This window comes from Triticum aestivum, chromosome 4B (genome assembly GCF_018294505.1).
Source record: "Triticum aestivum cultivar Chinese Spring chromosome 4B, IWGSC CS RefSeq v2.1, whole genome shotgun sequence".
NCBI lineage: Eukaryota > Viridiplantae > Streptophyta > Magnoliopsida > Poales > Poaceae > Triticum > Triticum aestivum.
This window is the reverse complement of record NC_057804.1, coordinates 431,996,893-432,008,989: the sequence shown is the minus strand read 5'-3', so window position 1 is coordinate 432,008,989 and position 12,097 is coordinate 431,996,893.

Sequence of the window (12,097 nt, the reverse complement as noted above, 5' to 3'; positions counted from 1 at the left end):
TCTTCCAACATGCACGCTTTACTCTTTCTGCTGCCTATACTCTTGTCATGCTTGCTTGAGATGTATATTCTGTACTTTAACATATGCGAAACTCAACCTTAACTTGAATAAATTAAAAGTGCCACCTTTTCTTGTTAAGGGTCTAATCACCCCCCTCTAGACCCCTCGTCTCGATCCTTTCAATGTTCCTGATGTTTCCAAACAGTTTCAATAAATCCCTCTCATAGAAGTATTTAACAATGTTTTCGGTAATATTTGTAGATACTCGAACTGTTCCTTTTTTATTCAAATGTCTACATTTCTCATAGACGTTAGTAAATCAACAATAGTGTCACTGGTACAGCGAGGTGCCATACAAATGGTTTTTAACCCCTTTCCATGACGGTGTTTTGAACCATGACCAAGTGAGTGACTGCGATACGGGGGTCCTTCCCACACGACGAAAAAACCGTCGGGGATAGGGATCCTTGATGCATATAGTTGTCCCTACTCATTTGTGCTTGCATTGCCATCGCAGTCGGTATTCTATGGTGCTACGTTTACGATGCGCGACCCATCACAAACAGTTCATGATAATATAATGTGTATGATAAGTAGACAATCACACACATTCACTTTTCCCAAACTATGTGCAATAACTAATTAAGAAGATTAGCTAATCTTCGTACGAATGTCCTATAGGATTACGAAATGTCGGACCATCATAACATCGTCGTACATGATAACTATCACACACGCTATTCTGTGGTGCAGCGTTTACGATGTGTAACACATTAGAAACCGATCATGGTTGCAAATCATGTATGATAAGGCAACTATCACAAACGTTTAGTTTGCCCACATCGTTTGTGATATTGTCTGACATCACCCACGGTTTGCAAACGGCAACTGTGTGCATGCTCGCACACCTTTCCTCTCTGTGAACCATGTCGGATTATGGTTTATATCACAAATGTTTGTGGTTTTACCGACCGTGTGTGCGACCTACGGAGGGTAATTTCACCGTAATTTAATTGCTTCTATTTCAAATTGTACCGGATTTGGATGTGAAAGCATGCTGTAGCTTTATTTGTATCCATCAGGTTCAAACAACCAATGCATTACTCGATTCACAGGTACATATGTTCAAGAATTACATAAGCACCAAATAAAGAATGATGAACCACAGTTGTATACCTGTACTATTAAAGACGACAAAGAAAGAGGCGAAATACATTCTGGTTGCTGAACAAGGTGAAGCGGAATGCCCATATTGTGCCCTCCACCATGCAGAAGGCACGCACGACTCTAGTCCAACCCCTTGTGATGGTCGGCCACCCATCCTTCACTGTCTTCATGAACACATCTAGATAATCATCGTGTTCTGATAGAAATACTTTAACCTTTGCATGCCCACCAATCATGTAGTTTGAGAGGTAACCTTGTGTAAACTGCTTTGGGAACCACTACAAAGAAAAATAGATTCAGACATTGTCATCTAACACAACTCATTATGGGCAGTAAAAAGAAGGCTGCAGGGTTCTTAATTACCATCCTGCAGTTCGTTGTTGTCTCGAATAATTGCCATCTTTTGACCCATTTTACTAACAATCTTTATCAGCTTCCTCACTTGATGCTGGTTCATTAATATCTCATTGCCCCATATGCAGAAAGGCTCGAAGCGCGGACCTTTACCAATGACATATGTACCTAAAAGCACCAAGTAATATTAGAAACTAAACAACAATTTCACAATGATGTAGTACAACACCCCCTCTCTCTCAGTCACATATTAGCTGAATTAACATCTTATCTTATGGGACGCAGGGAGTTTATTGCATTCTTACAAATTATTGGTTGATTAACTACTACTGTATCCATGGGTTAGAGTTAGTTTGAGCTAGTTTGGGTTCAAACAGCCCTAAAGTATATCCAAACATGAGGGCTAGTTTGAGCTAGTTGCATATAACCCACCCAAAAAACTATCCCACCCAAGAGGTGCTAATTGGAGCTAGTTCTTCTAGTGCATTTATTGTCAATCTAACCTTGTCATCCAAACACCTCTTTGGAGCTAGAAATTAACTCTAACATCTAGCTAAGTTAGAGAATCCAAACAGGGTTCTGTCATTGTTGTTGTTGTTGCTGATCTTCTACGTATATCTAGACATCATTAGAACATTAAGGTAATAGTCTTCCTTGTTGCTATGCAGCCTAGGATTGCACATTTAGACATTCAGTACAGTGCATGTTGCTATGTAGCCTCAGATATATTACATATGGCCCTAGTTAACATAACGATAAATGGGTTACAAATATATTCAGTTAAAAGTCCGATTCACCGATTAGTCCCTTATCAGCCCCCGGCCTAAATGGTACCAGCTACCGATATCCTGAACAGTGAGTATATATAAGCCATGTGGGATGAAACTAACCTTGATGAAAAATAGCAGTCGTTCCCAGAATTGTCCTATGTACGTACATCGAGAGACATGTTAAGCACAACAGGCTAAACATCAACCCAATATATCCATGCAAGACAAAATAATCTCCAAAAGATAGCTTCAGTGTGCAGGTTTAAGCATGCTAGTAAAGCAAAACAAGTGGAAAGGTGTGTTAACTGCAACAGGCCTAACATTTAACAACAAGCAAACATAGTCATTCAAACTGGTATTGTGTCGGTCTAAGTACACTGGTTATTGTTAATAAAAATAGATAGGCGTGTTGACTACAAAATGCAGCAACCAAATGTAGTCATTCATAGTGGTATTGATGAAATTGAACTGCACAGTTCATACTTGCACATATAGACATCAGGTTGTGAATAACTGGAATAAACAAGGCATACTACGAAAAACCAAAGATAGCATTTGAAATTGGACATGTGCTAACTACAAACAACCGAACAACCAAAAAACAGGCATATGCTAGCTATAACGGGCTTAATGACAAGCAAATATATGCGTTCCTATCGTTATGTTTAAAACTGGTATTGATAATGTACTGCACGATAAATAGTTGCACATATAGAGCATCACAATGTGAACAGCTGAAATAAACAAGACATACTACACAAATATAGCAATTAAAATTGGACATATTCTCACTACACTACAAAAGGGACTCGACAAAACAGATCATGGGTTCCCCCATGTGAAGAGGCATGGCAAAACAAACCATGGGTTTTCTCACTTGTCACAGATGGACTCGTTCCCATGGGAAGAGCACATACCCTGGGTGTGCTCCATGTTGTCGCAGATGGGCTCATTCCCCTTGAAAGAGCACGGCTGTAGGGTGCCCTCCCTGATGTCGCAGACGGGCTCTTTCCCCTTGGAATAGAGGATGGGCTCTTTCCTCTTGGAAGAGCCGGAGAGGGTGCCCTCCTCGTGGTCGGCATTGATGAGGTCTGACTTGGAAGCTGTGGATCCCAAGCCAGCGTCGCAGAATGTGTCCTTCAGAAATGACAAAAGGGGCTCGATGGCAATGTAGGATGGCAAATTCTTGATAGCGAGCCAGAGGAGATCAGCAGCGGGGCCATGGATGAGATTGACGGTGGTTGAACCCAAGGGATTGGGGGTGGGCCACTTAACTTGTGACATAGCCCACGTCAGGCCATCGCTGTCGACGACCTCGATGTCATAGCCGGCGTCCGCGACATAACCGCATAATCTAGCCTGTTGATTGAGTGCCTGCGGCCAGTAATGGTCTTCAGCTTCCTCGGTGGCCACCTCGGTGATGTCGGGCGAAGAGGCCGTGATACACCTCTATTGGGCCAGTCGCTCCTTGAGCTCCGCAGGAAGCGTAGCCGGGCTTAGGCTGCAATGCTTTGGAGTGGGGGATGGGGACTGGGATCTGTGGGAAAGGGGGCATTTGATAGGCGTCATCTAAGAAACTCAGGGCGGCCTGGGCATGGAGATCGGTGGGTAAGCTGCATAGGCAAACCGGCAGATGTTGACAATGGAGGCCTTGCAGCAGCGGCGACGACCTTGCTAGGGTTTTGAGCGAGGGAGGGGTTGTGGTGGGGTTTGTGTGCGTGCACGCGAGCCTGAGAAGGTTTTGGGGTGTGTGTGTGTGTGGAGGGGTCATTTGATAAAATGATGTGGATACTGAAAGTTTTAATAAGTGGGAGTCAAACGCGGGAGTGAAATGCCGGGGCTTTTGAAAATTTGATGATGGTGCATCGCACACAGTCCGAAATAACAACTGTGTGTTATGAAACAGGAAAACCCTCGAGCCGGGCAGATATTTTTGAGGTATGCATGCGGGAGCGGGAACAACAAACATCAGACACGGTCGAAAAATAGTAACCGTGTGTTATCAAACAGAAAAAACCTGCAGGCGGGTAGATATTTTTGAGAGGCGAAGCCCCATGGAGCCCAATGTACTGTGCTGATGTGCGTGATAGGGGCACCCGCATGGCACACAGTTAGTGTGAGTGAACCATGTCTGTTGCGTCATCCGACTTGTCTAATGTTCATAAATTTGGTGAAAATGACGCTGGAAAGGGTCAGAACACGAACACACTTGCATGTGGACCAAATATATGTATGAAAAGGGTAGTTTGATTTTCAAATACCAAATGCAACTTCGATGTGGCACCTATCTCGCAAAGCGCACGGTATTGCTTCCCACCTCGTGTCGGCAGGAGGGGAATCCTAAGCTATGAACGCATGCCCGCCCCCACGGAGGTTCACCTAGCAAAGTGTGAATTAGCAGTCCCGCCCCATCACACACACACACACACACACACACAGAGAGAGAGACACATGCGTGCACACACACACACACACACACACATACACACACACACGCACGCACGCATGCACACACACACACTTTCAGTAAGATGTATCATAAAACGGACCAAGAATAATCCACCTTGGTCATACAACCTCTCTCTTGTTATTGGTCAAAATGATGGCTGTCCATGCGACCCCAGAGATGGGATAGCTAGCTCACCAATAATCACGCAAGTATCTAGTCCCCGAAGACAACCACTGCCTGCGTGTAGCCCAAACATATGTATGCAGGTGTTGATGTTTGAATACACAATGGAATAACTTTGATGTGGCACCATGCTTTTTGGAACCAAAAATCCCACACGGAGCAAGGGTTAGTTGACGACTCATATGTATGTCACATGCACCACACTTCGAGCCGATGACGGGTATTCATGCATGCATAGTATGTGCTCAAACTTAATTAGGTCTGAGTCTCACCATGACCTACTACGATAACACTAACCAAAGGAAGAATCTGCCATGGTAACCTATCTTGTTGTCGGTCAAAGTGATCACAGATGTACACGCAGGCCCATGAATATATAGGCTTGTCGCTGATAACCACACGAGGGAGTGTACAGTTCAAAGACAACCACAAGATGCATATGTATGTATGGAGGTGATGCGTGCATGCATGTTTGAATACCATTCACAACATTGATGTGGCGCGTGCATCGAAAATCGTACAGTCCCCACACAGAGCAAGATCGGTTAATGATGTGTCGTGGTACTAACCACTTCGAATCGATGGGAGAGGGGTTCATGCGTACACGTGCATGTCTAGTGCTCAAACTGTATCATGTCTCAAAAACCGTAAAGTCCCCACACATAGGGAGGTTCATAAGGCGTACTACATATGTTGGTCCCCTTCCCCCTCTTCGACGCATACTATATGCTCCTACCATAATACAACCCAAAAATAATCCTCCTTGATGGTGAAATTAATTACCCACTCCTGATGTAGGTCAAAGTGATGCATGCATCGACGATGACCTCGCGGGCCCACAGATGGAAGCGTAGCACATGAGTGTCCCAGGATAACCACCGCCTGCATGTATGTGGTCCAAAGAGGTGTTGTGTGATCTTTGAATAGCCAATGCACAACTTTGATGTGGCACGTGCCTCAGAAACCGAAAATTCCCGACACTGAGCATGGACGCGTACGTAGTATATATGGTAGTCCCCTCCCACCTCTTCGACGCATACTATATACTCCCACCAAAACACAAACAAAAAAAATTCTACCTTGCTGGTCAAATTAACCTCTCTGCCGGCTGTTGGTCAAAGTGATGGACGATGACCTCGCGGGCCCATAGAGAGCGTCACACGTGAGTGAGCTGTCATGTAGGATAACCACCGACTACAAGTGGCGAAAACATGTATGTATGAAAGGGTAGTATAATGTTTAAATAACAAATTCACGACTCTGATGTGGCACCTGCCTCACAAAACGGCCAACAACCACACGGTGGCTCACGACTCGTAGTGTACTGCCAGCCACCAGCACACCCCAGACGCGCGCACGCGCGCACACACACACACACACCGCATCCACCGCAACTGCGATGCATGTTAAATTTTCCCGCGGTGAACATATGTTACCAATGGAGGGGCGTTTAAATTTTGAAAAAAAACAGAGATCATCAAGACGTTTTAGTACATTGATGATTTTCTAGGGGTATAATCTGCAAAAATCAAATTTGAGCTACATGCACATGTGACAATGCACCTAAATGGATTGGAAAAACACATGTGTCTCACTGGGTGCATATGTTTACTCCCCGTGCAAGAAATTTCAAACATTGGGAATCTTGATTTCTAAAATCTAGTACATCCAAAAATTATTTGAAATTTATGAAACTTATCGTGTTGTCATATGGACACAAATACGTAGTGGCATTGTACAATTTTTGACATATTTGAGACAAGTTTTTATGTAATCTTTATCTTCTTACAAACATGTTATTATTAATAATTGGGAACCAATATCGCAAATGGAATATTTATTCGAACCTTGGGCATTAGACCAACAATGGATACGTGTCATGCTTCGGTTCAGCAATAAAGCGGCGACATTAATCATCAAAATAGAAAAACAATATAAGTGCCACCACGCGACCCGTGTTCCGTGTGAGCAAGTGTGAGTTGACAGATGCATGCGAGCAGTGATGAGGATACAGACCTGGGGTAGGGTCATAGGCCTGACCTATACGTCCTACCCAAGGTCACTACCCAAGAAGGCAGGAAGGTCAAGAGACTCAATGAGACCCCTGGTCAAAGGTGTCGAGTGCAATCCACTCGACATCATGTCACTCGGGAGTCTCTCTACCTACTATCACTCGACTAACAAGAGAATCACTCGACCTCCCGAAGACCAGGAGTCACTCAGCGTGCAACGAACACGCATTCACTCTGTAGTCTTTAAGGTCATTAATAGCACTTAAGGCCGGCGTTACCAGTAACGCCAGCACTTTATGTACATTAACTCCCTTATAATGGAGGGCGGGAGAGGTCTTGGCGAACTCTATATAAGCCACCCTCCTCCTCTGGCACAAGGGTTTGAACCCCCTGTAATATCACACGCATAATGCAATCGACCGTCTCCGGGCACTGACACATAGGGTTGTTACTTCCACCGTGAAGGGCCTGAACTCATAAATCTCGTGTGTACACCTTCGCCATAGCTGAGATCTCGCCTCTCGATACCCACCCCCCTTTCTACAGTCAGTCTTAGAACCACAACAGTTGGCGCCCACCGTAGGGCCGGTGTCTTAGTGACTTATTGGTGAAGTTGCAAGTTTTTCCGATCATGATCATGGTTTCTGGCGGCGAGTTGGCTGAGGGCCGCGAGATCCGTCTCGGCGCGCTCGTTTTCGTCACCGACGACTCGACATGGCTTCAGGAAGCTCCGCTCGACGTTGAGGCGCTCCTCGTCCGAGGGGCGACGCACTTTTGTGCGTACATTCATGGCGTCCTTCTTCAGCAGTCGTCGACCCAGTATCAGTTAGCTCCGATGGTATCTTCCCTCCCCGCTGTTCGCTGCTGCAAGCAATCCGGTCGATCGCGGCTCCAGCGGTGGGTGAAGCACATGGTGGCTCGGCGTTCGGCCACCCATCAAGTTGCGGCAATCAAGCCCGACGAAACCCTCCATGGCTTGTTCGATCTGTCGACTGGCTCCAAGGAGACCGCATCCGAATGCGACAGCAGCGACCCTGTGGCAGAAGTCTTGATGGTCGACGGACCCCACAGTCCGCCTGGTTTTCGCCGTGAGGACGGCGAAGACAGAGACGGCGATCCGTCGCGTGTCCACGAGGAATACCGACCCGAACCCCTCTCTTCGCAGTAGAGAGAAGAACTTCGTTGCCGCAACATGGATGCACCCCACACACCCGTTGTTGGAGAAACCCCTGAGGCTCGGGCCTTGGAGGAGGTGCGCCCAGCCAATTTGGCTGAGCGCACTCGACTGGATAACCTTCAGCGTGCTCTCGACGACCGCGCTCAAGAGCAGATCCATGAGTCCAGTCGACGACAGCTTTTTCCGCCTCCACCTAAGGTATACCGTACTCCGATTCAGAACCTCGTAGCTGCGGCCTGAATAGCAGAGTCGATTCAGCCTTCCCAGTTGAAGGCTGGTAGAGGGCTGATGCAGATCCGGGCCTTGCTCCAGATAGCGGGGGAGTAGAACACTGCAGTGTCTCAGTCGTGGAATAGGATTCACAGCAGATCCATAGTAGCGGATACTGTCCAGTCGGCCCATAGCCCGAGATCACCCCCGCGGCGTGAAGGCCGTGGATAGTATGATCGTCAGTTTGACCGCGATAATCGTCATCGAGTGCCTACGCCTCCTCTGAGGAGTGTGTCGTACGGGCCTCGGCGGAACAATGACAGACGTCGTCACAGTGGCGAGTGCAGGGCTCCGGTCGACCCAAGAGAGCCAGGCTTCGATGCGAGATCCATTCTCGTTCAAGGCTTGGTCGACCGGAACAGAGCGCATAGAGAAGACCTTGGCAGAGATCGTCCGAGTGGCAGCAGGTTGCATGTTTCGGGCCCAGAGTGTTTCAGCAGAGCCATCAGGGCAGCAATAATTCCTCCCAACTTTAGGTTAGCAACCGGAGTTAGTAAGTTCACTGGAGAATCCAAACCCGAAACCTGGCTTAAGGATTACTGAGTGGCTGTGCAGATTGGAGGCGGAAATGATGAGATAGCGATGAAGCATCTCCCCCTTATGTTGGAACGGTAGGCCCGAGCATGGTTGACTCAGTTGGCTCCAGGCAGTATACATAGTTGGGAGGAGTTAGCTTGAGTGTTCATAAGAACTTTTGAGGGCACGTGCAAGCGACCAGCAGGGTTTCCCGACTTGCAGCATTGTGTGCAGAAGCCGAATGAGACTTTGAGGGAATTCATTCAGAGGTGGACCACTTTGCATCACACCGTTGAGAACGTATTAGAGCACCAGGCAGTGTGCGCTTTCAAGGAAGGCGTCAAGTACCAAGAGTTAGTTCTGAAATTCGGTCGGATTGGAGCTATGACTCTAACCCGGATGATGGAAATAGCCACCCGGTACGCTAACGAAGAAGAAGAGGATCGACTCCATAGCGAGAAGAGTAAACCAGTCGGCCAAGAGGCCGGTGGGGGTGGTTCCAATCGGAAACAGAAGCGCAAAGCCAAGCCAGCGGCACCCGGCGAGATTGCAGCAGTGGCTCAAGGAAAGTTTAAGGGAAAACCTAAGGGGCCCTGGCCCACTAATAAGGTAAAGGATCAAGCAGGATATGATGTGCTGGATTTGCCGTGTCACATCCACACAAAGAAAGATGAAGAAGGTAATCTGATTTACCTAAACCATACCACTCAACAATGTCGACTCCTGATCCAATAATTCCAAGAGAAACAACCCAATGAGAAGGAGAAAGAGTCGGACAGATATGAGGACGAAGAAGAAGATGATGGTTATCCCAAGGTCAATTCCACTCTCATGATTTTTGCTGATGTTGAGAGCACGAGTTGGTTGAAGGTTATCAACAGAGAGGTGAATATGGTTGCTCCGGCGACGACGACCACATACCTAAAATGGTCCCAGACAGCCATCACATTTGACCAGTCAGACCATCCTTCTCGTGTAGCCTCCCCCGGGAGGTAAGCACTGGTGGTCGATCCAGTGGTCGGTGGCACTCGACTGACTAAAGTGCTGATGGATGGTGGTAGCGGTCTGAATATCCTGTATGCTGAAACCTTGAATGGATGGGCATCCCGATGTCCAAGCTTAGCGAGAGCAATATGAGCTTCCACGGTGTTATCCTTGGAAAGAAAGCCGAATCACTCGGCCAGATCACTCTCGACGTGGTTTTTGGTGATTCCAAGCATTACCGTAAAGAAAAGTTGACATTTGAAGTCGTGGATTTCCAGAGTGCTTATCATGCCATTCCGGGGAGGCCTGCATACGCACGTTTCATGGCTCGACCGTGTTATGTGTACCTCAAGCTGAAGATGCTTGTCCTGAAAGGTGTGATCACAGTCACTAGCAATCGGCAGAAGGCAGAGGAATGTTTCCAGAAAGGTTCCAAAATCGCCGATGCACAGATGGCAACGGTTGAATTCCAAGAGTATCAGAAGAGTGTGGATCCGAGTGATTTACTCCGAGCCAAGAAGCCTGCTACAGACTCTGCATTTCAGTCGACCGGTGAAACGAAGCCGATTCATATTCACCCGACTGATCCCAATACTGCACCGACTCATATATCAACAACACTCGACAGCAAATAGGAAGAAGCGCTCATCCAGTTCCTTCGTGAGAACTGGGACATCTTCGCATGGAAACCCTCTGACATGCCAGGTGTACCCAGGGAACTGTCTGAGCATCGTTTGCATGTCGACCCTAAGGTAAAACCCGTCAAAGAGCATCTTCGGCGGTCCACCGTGTAGAAGAGGAAAGTGATTGGCAAAGAAGTGGCTCGGCTGTTAGCAGCAGAGTTCATCCGAGAGATCTACCACTCCGAGTGGCTTGCCAATGTCATCATGGTCCCCAAGAAGGATGATTCACTTTGTATGTGCATTGATTTCAAGCATATCAATCGGGCCTGCCCAAAAGATCACTTCCCTCTCCCCCGTATCGATCAAATTGTTGACTCGACTGCGGGGTGTGAGCACTTGTCTTTTCTAGATGCATATTCCGGGTATCATCAGATCCGTCTGTATGGCCCCGATGAAATAAAAACAGCATTCATCGCCCCATTCGGGTGCTTTTGCTATGTCACCATGCCATTCGGTCTTAAAAATGCCGGAGCCACATTCATGAGAATGATCTAGAAGTGCCTGCTCACCCAAATCAGTCAGAATGTGGAGGCGTACATGGATGACATCATGGTCAAGTCTCGCAAAGGTTCCGACCTATTAACTGACCTCGCAGAAACCTTTGCCAACCTAAGAAGGTACGATATCAAGCTCAATCCGTCAAAGTGCACATTTGGAGTTCCAGGAGGAAAGTTGCTTGGTTTTCTCGTTTCCGAATAAGGGATCGACGCCAATCTAGAAAAGGTTGATACCATTCTCCGAATGAAATGCCCCATGCGAGTGCATGACGTTCAGAAGCTGACTGGTTGTTTGGCCGCCTTGGGTCGATTCATTTCTTGTCTCGGTGACAAGGCCTTGCCTCTTTACCGACTGATGAAGAAATCTGATAAGTTCGAGTGGACTGAGGAAGCTGATACAGTATTTACAGAGCTCAAAGCCCTGCTTTCCACCCAGCCGGTGCTCACTGCACCAATCAGCAAAGAGCCTTTACTGCTTTACATTGCAGCCAAGTACAGTACTCACGGTCGAGCAAGAAGAAGAAGGAAAAGCTTACAAGGTTCAACGCCCAGTTTATTATCTCTCTGAAGTTTTGACTCCATCCAAGCAACGATATCCACATTATCAGAAGCTTGTCTATGGAATATACATGACCATGAAGAAGGTTGCGCATTATTTCTCTGATCACTCCATTACAGTCATCAGCGATGCGCCACTATCTAAAGTTCTGAATAACAGAGAAGCAACTGGTCGAGTGGAAAAATGGGCGATTGAACTCCTTCCATTGGATATCAAGTTTGAGGCAAAGAAGGCTATCAAGTCCCAAACAATTGCAGATTTCCTTGCAGAGTGGACTGAACAACCGTTGCCGACTCAAGTTCACTCCAGCATTGGACTATGTTCTTTGATGGCTCCAAGATGCTGAATGGTTCGGGCGCTGGAGTAGTATTGGTATCCCCCCGTGGAGACAAGCTTAGTTATGTTCTCCAGATTCATTTTGATTCCTCCAATAATGAACCCGAATATGAATCACTTTTATACGGGTTGCGTATGGC